The sequence below is a fragment of the Passer domesticus genome, chromosome 3 (assembly GCF_036417665.1).
Source record: "Passer domesticus isolate bPasDom1 chromosome 3, bPasDom1.hap1, whole genome shotgun sequence".
Classification (NCBI taxonomy): Eukaryota; Metazoa; Chordata; class Aves; order Passeriformes; family Passeridae; genus Passer; species Passer domesticus.
The window spans coordinates 38,075,929-38,099,277 of record NC_087476.1 but is presented as its reverse complement, the minus strand read 5'-3'; the positions used below and the strand labels follow the sequence as shown (position 1 = coordinate 38,099,277).

At 34.9% G+C, this 23,349-nt stretch overlaps 2 long non-coding RNA genes across 2 annotated transcripts in view; both read left to right on the top strand.

The window, feature by feature from the left end:
• The window catches only part of LOC135298022 (uncharacterized), a 48,197-nt gene extending 33,384 nt beyond the window's left edge, over nucleotides 1-14,813 (top strand). Inside the window, exons 2-4 of the long non-coding RNA XR_010359982.1 lie at nucleotides 5,441-5,581; nucleotides 9,385-9,468; nucleotides 14,605-14,813. This is a non-coding gene — a long non-coding RNA (uncharacterized LOC135298022). The remainder of the gene's footprint in view (nucleotides 1-5,440; nucleotides 5,582-9,384; nucleotides 9,469-14,604) is intronic.
• Nucleotides 14,814-15,470: 657 nt separating this feature from the next.
• Nucleotides 15,471-17,175, top strand: LOC135298021 (uncharacterized). The gene is made up of 2 exons (XR_010359981.1): nucleotides 15,471-15,544; nucleotides 16,819-17,175. It is a non-coding gene; the product is annotated as an uncharacterized LOC135298021 (long non-coding RNA).
• Nucleotides 17,176-23,349: the final 6,174 nt, after the last annotated feature.

The window sequence follows — 23,349 nt, the reverse complement described above, 5'->3', positions numbered from 1 at the left end:
TCTAGAGGAACAAGTACGGATGAATACATGGCACAAAAGCTCTCATGATTTCACTAAGCTTCTCTTTACAACAGTTCTTAGGCAGTCACTCTAGTAACACTGTTGCACTTCACATCTTCTCTGTTCAATACAAACAGCTCATTAGATCTCAGAGTCAGTCATTGTTCCCTGGATCTTACAAGCAGGGAAACTGAGGCACAGAGCTGGGACATAAGGCCAAACACAGTAACCAAGTCAGGATTACAGCTCTGGAACAGGTACAATCAAGACTCCCACTTGATTCACCCCATGCAAAACAACATTTCCATTCACAAGAAGGGCTATGTTTGGAGAACAAATTTTCAATATCATGCATTGTTGAAAGCTAGTTATTGACCCTGATGGGCTCACCCTAGGTGATAAACATTCAGGCCCTGACCTAAGGCATTACTTAAGCACCTACACTAAAGAAACAAATGAACAAACAAACAATATTTTTAGCTGTTTTAAATCAGCCTCAAACAAATAAACCTGAGATTTTTTTTTGTTGTAGTTCTCATCCCAGCAGGATTAGTAGCTTTGGCTGACATCTTTTACAATGAGTAGCTCTTTGCAATTATTATGATCACTTACATCTACCGTCCAACATAAAGAGAGTGAATAAGCCAAGTAACTGCCTTTTACCTCACTCTAACTTTTTGGGTTATTTTTTTCACTGGCTAGATAATCTGGTCCTGCCTCACAGCCAGGCAGGTCATGATAAAAAACATTTTATACTATCATAGTCTCTCTGAAAAAAAAAAATCAAAACTGAGAATTTTGGTATAGCAGGTAAAAAATGAAATGGAATATTCTGGGTTGCTTATGTTTAGATTCAAATATCTATGACATATGCTTACTCTACTGATTAAAAAATAAAAACCAAATCATTAAAACCCAAACCATATACCGTGTCATTTAATATTTCCTCCCATACCTGGATTCAAAATTATGTCCAAAAGATTTTTTGACATACAGGGAAGTGAAAGAATATTATATTTGTGCTTATTTTATTTGGTGTGCAGCTGGCCCAGAAGTTGTGATGATCAAGGATCAGCAACTCCATAGGCAGGGTCCATCTTTTACAGTTATAGAACTCTTTTAAGTCTCTTGTAACAGAGCTTTCTAAATGGTAACAGGTATTTTTTTCATTTTCACACAAAAAATATTCTTGTTACATTTTTTTTTCCTCATCTATAGCAGTCTAATGGAGAAGGAATGCTAAATCTCATTTGAAAACACTGAGCCCTGGATGACAGTTACATTAAGTACACAGTCAACAATGAGAATAAGAGATCCAAAATACATGCCTCTGACTAATGTACACCGATGCCCAGAATAAACCTATGACTTTTTTAATGCCAATGTACACAATACATTTAATGTTAGATATTGTGATTCTATTTATGGAAGTCTGTTGATAACATATATTACAATGACCAGTATTTTCCTGCTGGTTCCCTCCTCCCCCTCCCCAGGTCAAGCTCCAATTTAAAAATATTAAATTGGTTCCTCTTATTTTCAAAAAGCCAGGGATCAGTTTATAGAAGTTTAAATTTTACCAGAAGTTTTATTGAAAACCACATATCCTGGGTTTTTCCTTCTGCGTAACAATATTTCAAATAGATATGCTAATTCCTTCAATCCATTTGGCATTCCCAGGGTTGAATTGAAGTTTATTGAAAATCTGGTGTCAAAGAAAATGCACTATATTAAATCAACTTTCATAAAAACACAGCAAAATTATTTTGGTATGTTAAGTTTAGCCAAGGAAAATATATGCACAGAATTCTTAAACGCTATTGAATAACGAGCTACAGTAGAACCATTTCATCATTGTCCTAACAAATAGAAATTGTGAGCTAATATCTAATTTCTTCCCTCAACTGTAACCACTCTAACCTCACTGCCTTCAATTTATAATTGCCATAGAATTTACATTTGAATAAAGATGTATTCCCAAAGACCAGTTATGCTGTTCTTACATGTTAACCTCTCTCCTTCTTCAGAATAAAAAAAAGCCACTTATGGAATCAGATATCTCACCTCCTCCTGTGTTGAGGATGCAAGCTGTCCTTGATTACAGACACATTTGTAGTTAGAAGTGGTGTTGTTCAGGCGTTTGTTTTGGTTTGCAGCAAGCTGTCTCTGCAGCCAAAAAAGAATTCACATCTGATGTATTTTATTGTCTTTTTTTACTCTATTTCTGTGAGAAATACCTGTCTTTATTAATGATCTAATATACCGATAAGATTACCATCTTGTGTTCCTCTTATTGAAAACTCAAATTAATTTATATCTACACATCCTTACATCCTATGTGATTGAGGAAGTGAAGCAAAAAGTAAGATGCCTATCTATACCTACAAATATTTGTTCTCAGGAACCTTCTCCACATCTTTGTCTTTTCTATAGAAAGCAAACTCTTTCTCTTTTCTTACACATTGCAGCAGGATAATGATCAAAGAGAATAATATAAAATTGGGTGTGAGTGACCATTGGAAGGACTAAGTTTATTCCCATATATGAGTGCATATCTATGACCACAACTTTTTCTATGTCCTGTCAGAAGATGCAAATCTTTTTTTTAATGGGGATTAGTTCTGTCAAGTGTACATTTCTCTCCTTCTCAGCCACTAAGATTTTAATGTTTCTGACATCAGGTCTTATTTAGAAATTTTCCTCTTCTTTGCTGAGCAATTTATTTCTTCTGTACTTTCATAAACAGTCTACAGGTTATAGTTGAGGTTTATTTCTTTTTAAGTAACTATGTGGACTGTGGATGGTTTATTACTTTTTTGTCTCAGGATGTAAAGCTACTATTGATTACTGACAAAAATTTCTGACGCTTAAATTTTCCTCTCCTTTGAATGAGGAGGCAGTGTCTGAAGAGATCCTAAATAGAAATTTCCTTGCTACTCCAAAGCTTTCTTTAGATTATTCTAAAATACTTAAAAGAAGGAAAGGGAGAAGGAATGAAGGGAACATCCTTTATTTGAAATATCTTGCACATCGTAAGGCAGTGTCTCCTACATAAATTTTGACAAATTGTCCATCTATTTACTTCAAAGTCTGATCTAACACATCTTATCTAGCCTGTTTTCAGGCAATAATGTGTGTTTTCAGGCAGATCACAGAAATCATCAAGCTGGTTGCCAAATCTAAGGTAGCCTTTCAGCTGGAAATTGCCTGGTGGGTATGACTAAATATTCTCACCAGGAAAAAAAATTACTGAACTGAAAAACTCACTATTCCTGTAGTAGTCTGACACTTCTTTTCCTAACATTAAATCTTGCAGCTCTACCAGGCTCTGTGCTGTAAATAACTTACCACCAGAGCACTTAGAAAATATTTTCCATCACGTCCCAGATCTGCCCCAGTCATTGTCTCATCTTTATTATTTCAGAAGAAAGAACTTGCAGGGGTCCAAGAAGGAGTAGATAATCAAAACAGAATTGGAATATGTTCATCCAGTTCTGCTTTAGGGAAAGTATTGCTGAATATGGGTGGCTGAAATGCTGAGGCGTGACATCTGATTGATGTTATTATCCCAGTGTAGATCTGCACATCCTGTGAAGCCCTGTTAGTGCTGGCATGAAGAGAGGAGATGAACATAGGGGCCAAAAAAAAAATCACACAAGCAAGAAGTAAGCCATGATGTTTAAATTATCACTTACAGAGGCTATTTAGCAGCTACAGAAGAACCAGACTGAAAAACTTATTAAAAGGAAAACTTGCATTTTAAAAAATTCATTTCAAATGATGCTGAGTTCAGCACTACTCTAGGTAAGTTGCTTTAATAGCTCTGTTTCAAATTCATGTACAAAGAGATCACCTTAAGTTGCTTAAATACTGATGACTATTAAATATGTGAATGAAAAACAGATTACTTAGAGAGTAATTAACCAGCAATTAAAGACTAATTAAACTGAGAGTGTCTTGAAAAAAAATTACAACAGTTAACTCATGGTACAAAATGTCATCTTTCTGTTTCAAACAGAATCAAGAAAAGAGTTTTTAACATAAAATTTCCATATCTGTAAAGTGTACAGTTACATAAGAATCAATCATTACTGAAGAATGGTTATTACTGCAAGTCTCAGTATTCAGGGAGTGGTTAAAAAGCAAGTTAGAAAGGTCAGAAGTACAAATAAGCTGTGAAGGTCATGTATTTAAGAAAACCTGGAAGCTGAAATTAAAGTGTTGCAAACTAGTTGTCCTCTAGAGTAGGGAACAATAGAAGAATATTTCTTGCTCCTGAGAAATATTTCTGATGGGTAGTGATTTTTTAACAGGAAGCAAAATGAAATAGTAGAGCCAAACCTCTAAGTGTGTGTATTGTACTGCATTAACTTAAAAGGACAACAAATACATAAACAGTTTGAATAAATAGACTGGATTGTTGTTTTAGAGAATCACAGACTGGCTGAGGTTGGAAGGCACATCTGCTTGTCAACTGCTCTGACCTCTATGCTCAATGTGTGCTCTGGACCATGTCCAGATAGCTTTTGGATATCACCATAGTGGAAGATTCATCTGCTTTTCTGAACAACTTCTGCCACTACTTGGTCACTGTAAGAAAGTGCTTTCTGATGGTCATGAAGGAACTTCTCTATTCCAGTTTGGGGTCTCACCAATGTTGAGTAGAGGGATAAGTTGACCTCTGTCTTTCATCCCATAAGTTGTGACATATCTTTATTGACCATTTTGAACATATTAAGTAAGTTTTAAACATCTTTAGCTGAACATTGGTCCTTATTTTTCTGAATCTGTAATATGAAATGTTTGCTAAATATCATTCATGAATTAGTGATTTTTGTACATTTGTTTTGTAAAATCAGTATTTGGTTTAAACTGAATTTATAGTCTATGGTTTTTCTATTTGTTGTAGTTTAAAAATGGTTTTCTTCTTTTGGGGAACCTGGGGTTTTTTGTGCTGTTTTGCTTTGTTTTAAATAAGAAATATATGTGGAAAAAAGGCAGTATTGCAGAATGGTTTGAAAAGGGTGACTCACTCTCGCTACATGCGAAAGCAGCTCTTTCAAGAAAATTATCCTCACCCATAGCTCAATGTCCCAAAATAAATTGATAGCTAATGCAAGAGTTCAGGGCAGTGAATCCCCAGATCTGACATTTAAAATTCGAGGTTAGGAACTGCAATTCTTTACATGAAAAAAAAAAAAAAAAGACAATCCCAAACTAAGCAAACCAAAACCAACCAACCATAACCAAGTTTAAGTACCCCGGCTTACGTTTTTTTATCACTGAGTGTTATAGAAACTTATAAAAAATCAGTACCAAATGCTTTGTTGTTCCTGTCTGATTGCCTCTAGGGTTTTCTCTTTGTTTGGATTGGGTTTTTGCTTTTTGGGATTGATTTGATGTTTTTGTTTATTTGTTTGTTTGTTGTTCTCCCCCTCAGTTGATTTATTTCAGTCAAATTTAGGAGAAGTAGGTCTGATTCTTCTATTGCATGTGGACTGCATCTAAGTTCCTATGTTACCAGAACCGCAGTGGGGAGAAGAAGCCAAATTAAGGGCCCTCATCAAAGTCATAGCTTAATGTAAGTAGCCATTTGATCTGCTTGGCTTGGTGAATCTTCCATCAGAATATGCTTACAAGTTATCCAGTCATCTTTGATTTAACAATGGTAAGGGTTGAGCATTGCATTGTCTGTTCCCAGAAAAAATGGAAGAGAGCTAACTGAACTTTGCAGGTGTGAAAACTAGAAAAGTGAAGGTACTTTGGCAGAATAGTCATAAGACAAAGAAACAGGCATTTAGAGACAGAGCCATACAAACTCAAGGGTGACTACTGCTTCATCTTACTTTCTTTTAAATTCTGTATATTTAAATTCAAAGTACTGTGTATGCCTGTGGTACCAAAACACATTCCTATTCAACTGGCATAAGAGATATTACAGAAAATATCTCAGTTTGTTTCTAGCACAAAGCAGCTAAATTTTTTGGTGGAAAATTATGAATGAACTTGTTTGTCATGCAAAGTATGTTAAGATTGTGAACTATGAATCTGCTAACTATCATTCAATAATTATCAGTAAGTTTTAATGGGAATGAATACTACTTTGAGGCAATAAAAAAGATTTACCAAGTTCCAGTTCAGTACTTCATTATGAGCTACTGACACTAAATTTTAAAGGCAAAATTAAAAAAAAAATCTTGTATATATACAAAAATGAACTATTTAATGTCAATAATTTCTATATTTTATTAGCTATCTTTTATTAGCTGTGTGTTTCTCCTACCTGTCAGAAGCTGTCTCTGATATTCCTCTAGTTCTTTTTCTGAATATAGTGAAAGGCATGGGCATGTACATAGAAGTACTGAAAGAGCTTCTCCTTTACCAGCTCAAGGTTTTGCTCTTAATATTTCTGGATCACTCTCATTAACAGTAGTTGGAGTTACAAGGGAATGATAAACCCCAAAGTATTATCCAAATGCAGTCCAGCTAACATTAGAAAATTCCATTCTATTACTTAGTTTTTACTGTACCTGTTGAGTGTTTTAAATAGTGGCATTTTAAACTGGAGGAAAAAAAAAAAGAAGAGAGAAAAAACCCCAGAAATCCAATGAAGGAAGAAATTAAATTCCTTTTACACTTTTGTTATTTATTAATATTTTCCACCTAAAACACAGGTAATCAGTTGTATTGTGGTTGTTCAATAGTCTGCTCATTAAGCTCACTAAGACTTGTCTTACATATGTCTTTAACAAAAACTGATGATTATGCAGAATATGGTTGTCTGTCATGGCAGGTTCCCACAATGTAATCTTACTAAAATACATTTATTTCAGAGACATAAGCCAAGTGGATAGAAGGATACAAATATCTTGCCACGTTAATACTCGATGAAATTATCTATTTTTAACATGGAGGGATTTGTCAGTGTTTTTGAGATTCCATATGAACAGACTAATTTTTTAAAGCTAAAACAATCAACTACATATGTTTTCCTATGCTTTGTGTCATGTATGTGGCTGTGCTTTATAGCATTCCCATTACTAATTCCATGACAAGTCCTGAGCTCATTCGGAGTAGATGATGTAGTCCTGAACTGACAGGAAGATTGCTGCCACATTAGTCTGCAGTCCCACATGAACTCACACATGTCTTAACCCTAAGACTCAGCAGGCAATTCAGAAAAAAACACCAAATTTATTCTTAGAGCATAAAGATAAACAGATGAATAATATTTGTAAAATATGGTTCTTAGAAGTTATTCCATTTTTGGATGACATGACAAGGTGATAACCTTTCCATACAGTCCCACAGAGAAAGTGTCAGAAAGTTTGTGCAACATTGACTGATTCTGATTTTGTAGTATGTCTCTGACACACTTTAAGAGCATAAGTGAAGTACAGAGATGAATCAAAGCTGAGTTTGTGTGATATAAAGAAAAGGATCCACTCTTATCAGGAAGAGTACTGCCAATGCTCCCTGTTAACTCATATTTCCTTACAGGGAGTTACCAATATGTACTTAACACTTTAGGAAGTAGAAGATATGGGGGTTTTTCAGTTGATAACAAAGGAGATATTTTTGGATGAGGCTGAATTATTGATAGGACAATTTAGGAACAAACTAAACTAAACTAAAAAAAAAATTTCTGACCAGGAATTCCAGGTAAGAGAAAGTGGAAGGAATTGACCCCTATCAGACAGCATGCTGGAAGAATTATCCAGAGAATTTGTCTGGACAGATTATGTTGGCAAATGAAAAAATATAAAACTATATACTATGTGTGCAAGTGTCCTTGTGCAATCCCTGACAAGCTCTTTCAAAACACAAGGGAATAATTGTCCTTATTCTTCAGAACTCAAAGTAGTCATTGAATTATATTTGTTAAGCTTTTCTATTGACCAAGGCAAAACTACACATGAGGTTCTAGAAAAAAAAAGACAGATTTGGTGACACTGAAATGTCACCAATGTTATCTAATATAGTGACACTATTGAGAACATTAGAACACGACAATATTTTGTGCCAGGAAGTTAATAGCATGTTGCGGGGAAAAAAAAAATACCAAGAGGCATTATATCGTCTCTAACAGGAGAAAGGGTTAAGAAAAACAGAAGAGGAATCTTTAAATAATTTGGTTTTCAGTCTGAATTTTCATTTGACCAAACTTTTCCACAGATTTTGAAACTTTAAATGAACTGAAAGTTACTTTTCCCCCTTCCCTGCACATTGCTGCTAGTCACTCATACTGGTGGTACTTGGGAACCTGTGTAAAATAAACATATTTTAATTGAAAAGATTGTGTTGTTAAAGATAAAAGAATTCAGGAAGAAAACAGTGGATTATATTATGTTGCCTCAAATTGTTTGGAAAATGAACAAAATGTTCTAACTTGCTGCTTAGAAGTGCTTTTTTCATTTTCATTATCAGAACAATTTCTTTTAATGTTGAATTCCACAGGCATTCTGAAAAAAAACAAAAACCAGCAAACTTGACTTAATCTCAACAAAGATTTGTTTGTGTTCAATTTGCTTCCATTGCTCCTTTTTTCTACTTTTAGATTTGGCTAAGGACAGGAAATCATGCAAACCTCCAGATAATTCCTAAAATCAAAAGCATTAATTCTTGCCTCATTCTTCTTATTCCAGCCTATGCTTTCTTTAGGTCTGTGGTACAAACTGGCACTAACTTGTTCCAAAAATTCCTGGAGCAATCATATTTCAAAGAAAAGAGAAAAAAACCCACAAATATTTACTCTCCAGTGGTGTAAACCACCTTATCTCCTTGTATTTGCAAGGAACTATAGTTTTAGAACTGAAGATAGACACAAATGTATTTCATTTGATGGGTGTTTAAAATCTTCCCTGAGCTGCAGTTATGTTTCTGAATTCAGAATTTGCCCCAAAAGTACATGGTACTCCCTGTGTGGATTTCTCTAATGTTTATTATTCACAACTTGTACAATAGCATAGTATGTGTCATATTATCCAATGTTTGGGATCTAACCCACATCACACATGAAAGTGAATCTTGCTGCTAGGAAATACTCTAGCTCTCAGAGGTGCATGTCATCTTTCTTCTTCACTTCAAAAGTAAATAATGAGGCAGGCAAAAAGGCTGAGTGTTTCAGAGGCCATGCAGTCATCTACATATTGAAGAGAGATCAGCTTAGGATCCATTTCCTTAGGTTGTTCACTACAAAGTGAAAACCTGACATGGCAACTGAATTCTGACTCCGAAAAGCATGTATTATTAGGTAAGCTCTGAAACCAGTCAATTCCATTTCTTTTTTTTTTCTTTTTTTTATTTTAGGGACTGAGAGAAGCAAGTTACTGTCTAATTTTAGGCACAATTTAGCACTAAGAATATTTTCTCTTCATTATACAGGGAACCCCTCATATGAAAACAGCAATGAAAATAAAATAACAATCGGAAATTCTGAAAATGTACCATGCTGTTGTAAGTCATCAGGTAAGCTACCCTCATATGGTGATCTGAAGAGTTCAAGTGAACTCAAAATAACCTACAGAAACAGTTCCACAAGCCCCAGCTTACAGGAAAGAAAGGTTGTGTGGGGAAGCCTCCTGTAATACCTCCATTATCCAAAACATATGTGACTCTTGTTTTAACACCTTTTTAAAACAATGCCTCTTTTAGGTGTCATGCTCAATAAAACACTTGTTCTCCAAAACTCAGAATGAATTGGAGAAAGAAGGAGAAATAAAAGCCACACTTTTTATCATTATATTTTTATTGAAATTCAAACACCCAAGTGAAAGAGATTTACATAAAATAATTTGACCTACACGATATAACATACATGATTGAAAATTGCTTTGCCATTCTTTATAAAGTCTCAGTTTGACTGGCAGATGGAATGTAAAAGCAATATATGAGTTCTGCTTTTGTTTAAATTTGCACTCCTATGTGTCAAATACTGTTATATATTCTTGCTTAATATTTTACAACAGCAAGGACATTAGTTCAGCATCCTTCTAAAGAATAATTCAACATGTGCCAAAACAGGCAAATTTTGGATTCTTTACTTAACCTTTTGTGTAGTCCTGCTTTTAGGACTTAAAAAATAAACGGAAGTCAATGGTGATACTTTTGCTAAAAGTCAAGGAGTTTTGGATCATAATTTTAAATAGGGTTTTATTTACTTAATTAAACTTTTAAAGTATTTTAAACTTCAAAGGACTTAGGCATCTAATTTCCCTAAGTAAATTTTGGAAACGTGCTTTTCTACTTCATAAAGTGTATGATTATTGGGACTTCGTCACATATTTATCTGTCTATTTCTTTCATTGCAAGAAACAGAAAAAAAAATCCAAATTGACCTGGGATTTAATGCATAATGACTGATGTTAAGTGAAATAGATTAATTTCTTTCAAAACACAATAGGCTCAATTAGTTTGGCATTTTTGTACAAGTGATAAAACTGGAAAGAAGTTCAGTTTCTAAAGTCTGCCTTCAAAACATCCGGGCTAGCAACAGTTTCAGTCTACTTTCTACATGTAGTAAAGATGATTACCAGGGTAAAGCAGAACTTCACTCTTCTAAGATTACTAACTAGCAACAGCATAAAAATACAGGAAGGAATTAACCAAAGTCTTGCTGGAATTTCATGTAGATCTGTATATATCCAGAAGCTGGACTGAAAGGTAAACAGGTAAAACTGGAATAAAATAAGAAGTATATTTAAAGTGGTTGCAATGAATGAAGTACAGCATAAAGCTTCACTTGATATCATAGACAACTACAAAAGAGTCCAAAGTTCTATGGGAATTCTGCCAACAACACTTTTATTAATTTCTGGGTTTATATGCCGGCTGTTGAAACAAGCGAGGAGATTCTTCTGAAGAGCAGTCAGAAAGACCAAAAACTATTTCTAAAACAGGGGGAGAAAAATTTTTCTCTGAATAGTGAGAGAGTGAGAACCCTCCAATAAGAGTATCAGGAAGCAACCTCACTGAACTGTGAGAAATAAAAAAAAATTTAAAAAAAAAAGTACTAGAATAAGTCTGATGTAATGAAATTATCCCGGGGGGGAAATTAATACTTCTGTAAGGAACTCAGTGATGAGCCACAAAAGTACTAATAACCATTTCTAGGGATAGGGCTGGAGAATGTGAGGATAGGGCTGGACAAAGGGGACAAGTGTGAGCACACAGGACAGACACCTACTTGTACATTGTCAAGCTTGATTAGTACTGAAGTAGGTTGGAGGTGAAACAGAAACAGAGGGCAGCAGAGCTCACTGCAAAGAGCCTTTAAGAGTTGACCACCTCAAGCATAATCTCAGAACTAAAGCTAAATACGGACATTTGGTGAGAGAGCAGAGAAAAAATAAAGGCACTGATGGACAATAATGAAAAAGAAATATAGCAAAATATGTTGTACTTTCTGAAATATCAGTGTTGAACCACTAAGTTTTTATAGGTGCTTTGCTATTGAAAGCATGAATATTTTAAATTTTACAGTTTTGCACCTTCAATCTGATAAAATAATATATATTTTTATATGAAGTTCACCAGTACACTATAAAAATGACAACATAGAAAGAAATTAAGTTTAACTATTTTAAAAGCCTAACATCAGAATAAAAATGCATATCTCCATTAACATGAAATAGTAATCCTAAATACTTGAAATTACTAAAAATAAAGAATTCTCATTCTTTTTACATTTTCAAATCCATTTTAATGTAAAATTGCCTAATTTGACCAAATATTCTAGTGAGACTAAGACTGCATTTTTTATTGTATTTTTTTTCACTGTATGTTTTCAATCCCATTAGTAATGTCTTTTCTTAAAGTGTTGTGCACTTAGGAGGTCAAATAAGGATCTGAATATATAATCATGCATTATGTAGCTCAGCATTTAAAGTCAAGGTTATAGGAAATCTCTGCTAAAAGAGTGGAGTAGCTGAATCTGGTGAACCCTGAAATATTTCTATTTTCCCTTTATTTCAAAGTTCCAGATTTACAGTTCATAAATGGCCCCATTGAATTTAGTGTGGGTTTGGTTTTTGTAAGCAGGGGTAACAACATTTTAGAGTCTACTGAAAAATAAATTCCTCATTCAGCACTAAAAAAAGCAGTCAAGAGATGTCTCCTTGAGTGCATCCACATAACTATATAGCTCTTTTTCTGTGAAGGTCACAGCTACCATGCTAAGGTGATGCATACAAAGGTTAGAGTCAGCCTTCACAAGGTCCTTTCTAACTAAGCCTGAGACAGGAAAGTTTGACTGGGTTCTGTTTCTTTCCTAGGTATTTCATCAGAATTTTCCCTTTCAAATTTCCACATATTTTTCTGTTTGTTCCCTTACTCTTTAAAGTCATTGTTTGGAGTATTAATGTGTGTCTTTCTGTGTGAAACATTGAAGGATATTGGGAAAGCTTGTGTTTTTTAAAAAAAAAGGCATTATGCCTAGTGTTATCTTTTAAACAGTGAGTGCCTGTGTCTGTCCATCACAGCCAAGCCCCGATAATCCCTAACTCTTTATATGTGTATCTTTTCTCCTAGCCCTTTATTTTTTTTTTTACTGTTTTGTTAGTTGCTGAGCTCCAAAGGATCAAAGTTGTCTTGATGGATCACACATACAAAGCCATATCTAGGAGAAAAAAAAATTATAAAAAGCTACATGATGCAGGTCTAACCCACTTGTTTGTATGCTTCACAGGTTCTCCTGTGAGCCATATCCCTGGAGGATATCTGCTTCTCATGGTCTCAGCTGAAAAGCTTGGGATCAAATTGCTGAGACTTAGGCATTTAGCTTCTTAGATCCCCCGGTTTGTTTCCCAACCTGTCAGCAAATATTGTAACCTTCACATAAAAAGAATGGATCTGCATTTGAATTACTGTGCTACTCACATGCTTGGATCTGGCTTCTTTTGATTTTGGGAAATAATTAAATCATTGTTTAATTGCACTATAATCAGAGAGCATATCTTATACATTGTTCATATTTTCACATGCGCCCTCATGAAACTCAGTGTGTGCTTTATAACACTGTTTCCCACAATCTCTAGCACATTTTCCAAAAAGATGTCTAACATTTCAGAACATCAATAGCTTAGTGAGAATGACTTTTGCATATTCCAGCAGGGTAGTTGGTAAGGTTTGACCTTGATGCACTGCTACAAGAAGACTGTCCTCTGCAAGTGCCTCTCTGCTGTTCCTGTACTTTCCTTACTCTTTCTACACTTCTATATCATTACTGTTACTTCCTGTGTCATTTTTTTCAGTACAGAAAAATAGAAAATACTAGGAATCAAACATTACTTTTTTCCCTGAAGTTTAATTTTTAGTAATTTCTCAGCCATTTTTCAAGAGGCACAGAGTGAGAAAATACCTGGAGACATCTGTTGAATTAAGTGTTTTCCTTCTGAGATTTTATCAGACCTTTACATCACTTGATCCCTGTACAGAAGGAGGGATAGAAGATTTACCAGAGGGAATCAGAGGGTTAATTTTTCTTTTCTATCCTTGTCCTCTCCTAATAACACCTGTGTGTTTCTTTTCCATGTCACTTCTGTTGCCTGCAATCACATCACTGTGTAACTACCTCCTTTTAGGTCAAGGACTTGTCTGCTACGATATAAATATTAATAATTTCATTTTTTTACAAGTAATGATGTATATATTGGTTTTTTAAAAGCCCTTCTTCTCAAAAACTGCTGATTATAAGTGTCAGAGTGTTGTCCAGTAAAAGGAGTGGAAACTGGAATACATAACTTCTAAGGTCTGCCATTGAATACTTCTTTGACAGAGAAGCAATTTAATTCCTGATTCAGGCTACACATTTGTAGAAATAGCCTAATAATAATTATCTGGCTCACAGCTTGCTCCAAAGCTTCATTAATGTTTATAGAACACTTTGTCAGGTTTGAGTTCTTTGCCTCAAAATTCTACATAGTAGAAAAGCAACCAGTGAAACTACCAAGTAACTGATAATAATTACCAAGTAACTGATCAAGTAAAGCAGAGTTCTTCAGTCATGGTAATAGCTTTTCTCTGTTTATCTTTTAATGCATAAATGTGCTGCATTCTATCAGATCCTGAATTAAAAAAAAAAAAAAAAAAAAAAAAAACCCAAAAAAACCTTCATCATGAGGAAGTGGAGCTGAAATTATCTCGGAGACCTCAGATTTGGGATGTAAGGAAGACAGAGAAGAGATTGGAAGGAAGTTTGCCTGATAGCAAAGAAGTAATTTACATTTGGTCACCAAAGTTACTCTTATTCTTTTGATCAGAACACCAGGAACACAATGCTCTGACATCATCTAAACCTTCTCTGGAGCTTTCCTGGCACTGCTTAATTTCCTTGGGACACCTATTTGTTATCTCATTGGAGAATCTAATCTGAACTACACTAAATATTTGCAGAACCACAGGTCCCCCAGCCTTTTTTTCCACAGCTGAAATCTCTGTTTCAGGGAGCAAATAAGCCAGGGGTTTTCCATACATACATTCTCAGCTGATTCTTACACTGAAAAAAAGGAATATTTCTTAAAAGCTACATACCATGGTATCATGTGCTTCATTGTTCTCTTATTGTATAATTTTATTTTAAAATCTCCTCATTTGTTTCACTTCTAGAATCAAGCTGCAGTTCTGGAGGTGATACAGTATCAAGAGAAAGTAAAAAACAACCAATTCACAAAATAAGTGCAATGAACAAGGACAAAAAAGGAAGACAGGCAATTTAAAAGACACAGTTGTTCTCAGTTTGTAGGAACAAATTTTGCAAAGGGACTTTGGATCAGCATACATCCTGTAAAAATACATAAAAAAAATCCATTGGGGTATCTCTAGCAAGGTAAGGATTTTCCCTGCTCATGTTAGTGGGATACCTAGAGTGATATCTTTTCTTACTGTAACTTTAATACCTAGGAGTCCAGTTCTACCCCCATGTTATTTGAACTGTGAAAGTTATAAGTATTTTGGGTGAATATTTTGATTTTGATTCGCATTGTTAAAGGATTTCAGGGAAAGGAGTGGGAAAAGATAGACAGTTAAATATTTATATTCTAGAAACAAGTAGAACTAAAACAACTTTAAAAAAAAGCTTATACATAAAAAGGGAAGAGATAGAGTTCAGAGCCATCCAGGTGTTAAAATGGCATGAATCTTGCAAGTCTTCCTGGAAACACATCAATGCTGGTGTGCACGACAAGTAGAGTGGCAGTGGTCTGAAAGGATTTTTGCAGTGATTCCTCTTAAGCTTAGACAGTTTGTCAGCCATTCAGGTTTTTCAAAATACATATGTAATCTCAGATGGGGACAAGATTTTGAATTAGGTAATGTCTTTACAGGGGTAAAAAACTAAAACAACTGTCTTGAAAATGTACTGGTAATATAAATGTAATTCAAAGAGATGTATAGTACATGCATATGTAGGTAGCTGTGCAGATGAAAGGCAACTAAATCCATTTGGATCTAATACTTCTGTATCTGATTTTGGCAGGAGGTTCCTGGATTTTTCCAGTGTCTGATCTACTGCAATTTCCAGCTGTCTCTCAGTTTTGATATGTTTCCTGTAAGTAACATAACCATTTTTCAAGTCCCAAACTCACAGCTTCCTATTATACTTGCAAATAGTCAGCTAAAGTACATCTGTTCCTTAAAGAGAAATGTGGGTTTACCTCTCTTTTTTCTCCATAACATTGACTGTGGCATACCAAAATATATAGAAGTCTGAAAATAAAATATTATTTTACTTTAAATACTGTACATTCTAGTAGGAAAGCACATACACATAGAAATGCATCAAATTTAGCCACTAAAATATTCTGCTTGATAGAAAAAAATTGGGAAATAAGTGTATGGTGCTTTTATATTACATTAGGCTACTTGCTTTAAACCGTGTTGGTATGCAACTGACATTGATGGAAAACCTTGGAGGATGTTTCTTGCTCACTAAGCACAGATTTGCATGATGGCAAACAGTTTCTCCATTACTGCTGATATTAAGGGGCGGTATTCATCTACTTGACAATTTTGTTGCCTCCCTGCCCCCTTCCTTGTTTTTCAGTGTAGCTTGCTGGACTGGAGAGTAAAGATCCTTCATTTAACTGTCATCCAGGCCCAGTGTTTTAGCCCAACACTCCAAGTTAATTTAAAAGAATAAGATTATTGCAATGCAAAATAATTCTTAGTATCTGCACTTAAGGTATGCAAAATGTGCTGTAATTTTAATGGCTCAGTTGCTCACATTTTTCTTCAGCTGCAGCAGAACACACTTCAAAACATATGTTTTAAATTACCTAAAAATATATTTTATTATAGTGCACTGAAAGCAAGGCAATCTGGAGGACAAAATTTCCCAAAGCAACAAATCTAGCTTGGTGTAATTATTACATTCTTATATTCTAAATTTTGGTTTTTTGCTTTGTTTTGCATTTGTGTATTTGCTTTTGGAGTAGAAAAAGATAAAAAGGGAATATTTTCTATTAAAATAATGTGTCAGACAAAATTTTGGAGTAAATCAGAATTAAAAATGAAACAATCTTTATTTTTACCACTAAAAAAATATGGGAAAATGCTATTAGAGAAAGCATTAATTTCATAATATACACTACATTTAGTAGTTTTTTCTGTTTATACAACTGTGGCTCTGTTAAAGGCTTTACCAATCAGTACATATGGAATTATGAATGAATGCACTGAAAATATCCTGATATTTATAAGTCTGTGCATTCCTGCAATAGAAATTTATCTGCAGCTCTGCTGGACTATTTATTATGTCACTACAGAAACCCAAAGGGTTTCAGAAGTAACCACCCTAACCTTTAGTTTCACATGTTTGTACAGAGTGTAACAACCTAGGAGCTACTCATTTCCTGGAAAGAAGACACCCAAAGGGAGCTTGAAAACAATGCCAGAAGATGGGAGACTAGTTATGTGCCTTTGTTATTTTGAGAGGAAATCCTACTGCCACCCACAGATGTTTTATTTGCTATCAGTATCCAGTAAGATGTTCAGTGGTAAGAAATCCTCAGTGGCAAGAGCAACTGAATCAGAGGACTCTAGCAAGCAGCATTCTGCAGTCAGAAATGGCCCAGCAGAGCCCTGCTGTGCTTGGAGGAATTTGCCTTTATTCCAGTTTAACAATGAGCCAGACAGGAGATATTTGAAGCAATAAAGCGAGGAACAGATGGGTGAGCCAAAGGTTAGTGTCAATATGATCCTCTGAAAATTAGCTGGATGGTCATCATTACCACAGACAGACACAACAAGAAATGTCATTGGAAGAAAGGCAGAAAGTAGCACAAGCACAGAAGCATAAATCCCCCCACACCCCCACAGCCTCCAAGAGCATGTACATATTAATTCATTAAAAGAATTTCATGCTCCTCAAAATCTACTAATTGGTGATGTAGGTGGTCTCCAAAGTTATAGATAACAGAGACATCTTTAGTGAGGACACCCTAATTGGAATTCCCATCGAGTTGGACTTGCTGAAACAGACTCATAGGTTTCAGAGGATATTAGTTGCCTTAGGTGGAAATGCATTTTGTTAGACAGCTCTCCCTGAGAATGCTTTCCCCAGCTCTCCTGTGCTTTGCCTCGGGGTTGTGATATGCATTATCATGGACAAGCACAGTTGTCTCACCGATTCATAGATTGTAGTGGGGGCATGATCCATTATCCTAATTACCATGTTGAAAGAAATATTCAAGAAAAATATAAAAAGATGTCTTTTTAAGCTTCATCCACAGAAATCTATGTCTAGCCAAGTGAATTAATACACTGATATTTTCTGGAAACCACATATTATACTCATTGGCACAGATTATAATTCCAGTGAAGTCTATGGAAAGATGCCAAATTATAATAGGTGCAAAAAACTAGATCTAGCTGAACATTTTATACTTTCTTTCTGCCACTTGAACTAACATATCATTAAATACATACACCAGCCCTATAATAGAAATAGCAGTCCTCTTATTTTGATATTTCTTTTGTAACAAATGACTAAAAAAATTTGTTCTTGGCAAAGAGCATAAAGGATGAAATATAAATCTACACAAACCTCCAGAATGCAACAATTTTTTGCAATGAAAGAATCAAGTATTTACTATCAGATGGCTTTGAAGTTCACTCAACTTTGGTAGTCAAAAGATTACAGAAATAGATCCTTTTAATGGCATGTTTTGACTTAAAATACAAAGAACTGGTGTAGCACTGGAAGCACAGTCTAAGAATTGAGAAAATTGTTTCACCTAAGAAAAGTAAAAATAAAAAAAAAAAAAGCAGGAAAAGCAAAGTCCACCTTAAAAAAAAAGGGACATAGAAGTGTAACTAGCCAAGAACAGAAACAAACCATTGAAATTATATCCTCCCTGAATTTTTACTCACTGCCTCTTAAAAAGACATTGGCTTGAAACTTTCCATAATTTTAAACTCAGTTCTGCTCTAATCTTGCTTGTAATCTTTGAACAATCATAAAAATGCTTGCTGGTTTACAGCATTTACAAACATTATCCAAAAAGGCTATGCCAGTTGGCCACCCACTATATTATTTGAAAAATAATGCATATTTCTCAGTGGAGTATCTGACATAATAAAGACCATTTTTTTCTGTCTAAAAGAGCAGAGAAGGAGGCAGGAATGTCTCCATTTTATAATGCAGCTTCTATATTCTATGAACAATTATTATCTTAATTGCCACCCACACCCACAATGCACAATCTGCTCAATCGTTTATAATATACAGAGACAAAGAGAAGAAACTATATACATTGTTACTATGGCTTTCAGAGAGAGAGAAAAAAAAATTTTCTAACTTTCCTGCTAATTTATGAAAAAATCCAAATCTAGATGGCAGTGAAAATATTTTCCTCACAGCATCATTTAGAGATATTAAAATAACCATATCTGGGGAAAAAAAGAGAAAAAAAAGTCTAAGTCTTAAATGACTGCATTAGTTTTCAATCACGTTCTTATTTATTTTAGCTTTATGTTATTAACTTGTTCTCTTAAATAAGTCATAAGCAATTTCCTATAATTCTGCAAGACTAAGAGGCATATCAGTCTCTATAATCTGACGCAATATAACCTGAACAGACTGTAGCACAGTCGAGTGCTGAGAAGCAACTCTTTCTTTACATTTAGGATCCAGGATCCAGAAGAATTTTGGGCAAATGGAAGATCTCTTCAATTGAGTTCTTTTCCATGGGAAAGATGCAGTCACCTCTTCTGTTAGGTTACATGGGTCCTTTTACTCCACAAAGTGAAGGTGCCTAAAAGATCTAAACCATAAATGCACATAAAAACATGCCTTTCAGAACACATTTGTTCCCAAGGGGCCTCTCTCTCTCTTTCTCTCTCGGAGGTTATATCTATATACAGGATACAATTTATTCAATATGCCTGCTCTTTTGAATAACTTCAACACTCATACATATATATGAAATACAGCCCACTGAGCATTTCTCAGGTAAGACGAATACTTTGTGCCCCCCTTCACCTCCTGCCACTGAGATCTAAAAAGATATTTCACCAAAATATTCAAAAATTGTTAAATGGTTTTTGGAGAGTGAAAAGGACTCTACTCAAAATTATAATAACAGCAGTGTTCTGTGTTCACTCCAAAATTCTTCTAAGTCCTCTAGAATTATGTAGAAATTTTTCAAAATAAGTCAATAAATAAATAAGACAAATAAAAAAACAAACAAGTGTCAAAATTTGAGTCTGCATTGGTTTTAAGGTTCCTTATAAAACCATTTTCCTTTTTGGGAAGGTAATTTTCCACAAATATACATTTTGAATATACAAACGATTTTATACTGTCAAACTAAAAATTTCTCTAGCAATTTGTCTAAGAACAGCCAAGCATGGTTATTTTATAATACTTTCATCTAGCATGGTTCGTACAGCATATGTAGTGGAGTTTCTCTCTCCACAAGTGAGAAATCTGGGGAACAGGAAGGAAATGGTTAACCTCTTTTCAGAAGAACGAGGCCTGGAACTGAGGCTGGCCTTGCTTGTAGTCTATACATTGACCTGAATGCTCATGAAGTTAAATCTGTATTATGAAGTCTCATATATATCCTCAGATCAAATATTTTCTTTAGTCAAATAGCACTGACTTTTGGGAAAGCTTCTGGGGCATTTAATAAACTGGAGAATTCATGTCACTCTATGTAAACCACGCTTTCCAGTGCTTGAGTCCTATTTACAGAGTAGCATAGAGGCAGTGAGTCTTGATGAAAGGGATAAAGTCAGACAGTTGCTTCAGCCAAGACCCAGTACTCTTTTCCCCCTTGCCATTTTCAGCTTGGCTTTCCTAGTCTCTGGGCTTCAGTGCAGTTGTGGTATCCATGACAGCTTTACTGCTAAGTCTGTCTCTGGAAGCAGCCAACATAACTTACTGTGAATCAAATCTCACATGCTTGCACTTCATTATTTTACTTTATTCCTTTACTTTTATTCCTCTACCTTCATTCCTCTATGGCTCTGGTTATTTCTGAACAAGAAGCATGTGGAAAACAAATTGTGTATGCATGCATGTGTGCTTTATAGACATGGATAAGTAAATACAACCATGTACTCCTTTTTAAAGCAGGTGATATGTTACAGTAAAAATGCATCACTGCTTTATAGCATTTTCAGTAAGGGAGAAACATATAAGAAATCTGTCAAAATTATGGCATCTGTTTTCTGGAGATATTAACATGTTCAGTTTAATTGCATTGGTTTAGAAAGTTTTAACTCTGGGCTGTGACCATAGAGAATGATACACACATTTAAAAAACAGAACAGAGAGGGAAGATAAACATAGGGAATAAAAAAGGGAAAATAAAAGTGCCTTTCCATCCCAGTAGGAGTTAAAAGGAGCTCAATTTCAGACTTTCAAGGAGTTGGTCAGATGGTGTTATCAAGTGTTTTCTAACACCAGCTATAAAGAGACCAATTATGGCAAAAGTAAAAATTTTCAAAGTGAGAAAAAAAAGAACTTAAATGTTGCAGGGTTTTTTTCTCAGAGCCCAAATTGAAGGCATTCATAATAATAATAACTTTAAAAAAAAAAATCTGTAAAAAAAGGAAAAGCTTATAAGTGTGCTATTTTTTTATTTGGTGTGCTCCCCACACCTCCTCCTTTCCCCATAATTAATTCTGTGACTGGCTGAAAATACCTAAAATTACCCAGATAAAAAATGTGTTCCTAGAGGCCAGTCTAACTAAGTCCTTTCTCCTTTGTGCGCAAAGCGAGGATGGAACCTTAAACATAACTCCCTACTTAGCATGCACTTTACAAACATAAGCTGAGAAACAATGTTTACAACATAACACTGGTGGTTCTGCAAAGGATGGCTCAGGGCACTTCATTTTTTTGTTATTGCTGCTCTGCAATATCCCTGTACTTTATGAGGACTTGTGCATCACGACAAAGATTAATGATGTTAATTATTTAGTATCTACAGCTTGCACTACATTGTTTTGTTTTCAGTTTTATATGTATACTACCTGAGAAGCTTAATACACCCAAAAGTTTGAATATGATACACACAGTTGCTTTTACTCTTTGGAGATTTATAAGACAAGACAGTAAAATATGTAACAAAAGGCTATCTGCCACAAGCATGAAGAGAAAATGAGGCAATTCTTTCTTAAAAAGCTCCTTTGAATATGATTCTTCTACTAAGCATGCAATGAAGAAATATGACCACTTGTCTATGTAGCAGTCAGGTGTAGTGATCCAGATTAGGTTTTGGCCTGTATAAATATGGAAAAAAAATGCTGTGGCAAGAATTTTAATGAGCCTTAATGAACAAAGGAAGTTTCTTCCAAACACTTTTTAATCATTGTAGGAAATATCCTGTTCCCAAATCCTAATTACACTGCCATTTACATCTTCTCCCCATATCCCTTCCAGTCTCTTCCAAGCTAAAGGAGTTGCTTAACATGAAGCAGATGGGTAATTTTGTTATATTTCAAGATTTTCAGGTTTAACTAAACCAGAGAGCCAGAGCAATGGGAGGTCACTTTGACTTGGACTTTTCCTGATTTAAAGAGAAGGATGTGGCAAAAAAAGGAATAACCTGTAAGAATATGTTTCTTCTAAAGTATTTTAGGATGTGCCACATTTTCCTTTGATCTATTCAAACTTCCTCCCCTCAAATCCATTTCATTTTAATTTCTTTGAATTTCCTGGTCAAAGCAATATTTTCCGTACAAGACACACTCTTCCAAGCTCAATTCATACTTAGAGTAAGTAAACAATTACCTTTCAGAACCACTGCATATCAACTTTAATTTACACATTCCTTTGAATCAATACACATTAATTGAAACCAGCATTTTTTGCCAAAAGATAATGTATTGAAAGTAAAAGTAATCACCTTTCTTTTTAAATAAGTGTTTGTTGCTACCGTTGCAGTCAAAATAGTGAGTTATTTTATGATTTGAGAAATCTCTGCACATGAAAGTTGTTATTCTGTTTGGTTGCTTTTTAAATTTATTGCCCTTGAATTGATTGGAAATAGACCATCAGCAGAAGAACATTCTTAACTGTCAGCATGTAGGTATGGTTTTAATTCAAAGCATGGTTTTATGCCCTATTTCTTCAGCCTCAGAAGATAAGCTGTAGCAGCCTCAAGGCTAGAATATAACCAGTAGCTCATTTTTATATTAGCACATTTTATGTTCAAATAGATTAAGACATCTCCTTATCATATCAGAACGGTGCTCAGAAATGCATTTTTATGTGTCCAAGTCCTTTAAAGGAAGAAGTAGAGCAATGGTAGAGTACTGTGTTATGCACTGGAGGGAATAGTAGCAGCATGAGAACTGTCTGTGCAATAACTGTCTCTGCTACTGGACACAGGGTCCTCATACAGCAAAATGTAGGTGGTTTGTAGCTAACTTTGTTATGCCCTATGTATTTCTTTGACACTCACTGGTAACTTCCAGTTCCTCTAGTGAAAGCTGATCCTTTACCATATTTTCTTCTTTGCTAGATTTTTAGATAATACATCTAGAAATAGTTAGGGCTTGCTGACACATTAATATTTACCATTTCTTAATGTCATACAGCAAGTGTCTCTACTCAGTGGACTGAGTACAATAAAGCTATTGAGGCTTAAGGAGCTGCTATGAATCCTGCCCCAGAAATCTGGCATAATACAAAGGATTTGAAATCTAGGCTTTTAGTGTGGATCCTGATATTGTCCATCCAGAATAAGCAGATATATATATCTCCTCCAAGAAATGGTAGGTTCTGGTATGTTTCCTGGGCCTTGTCTTCATAGTTTAACTTTCAAAAAGTAAAAGATTTCTTGCTAAACAAGAATGTCCTTCACCTGTGAATTCCATTGCAGACTGCACTGGGAGCTTGCA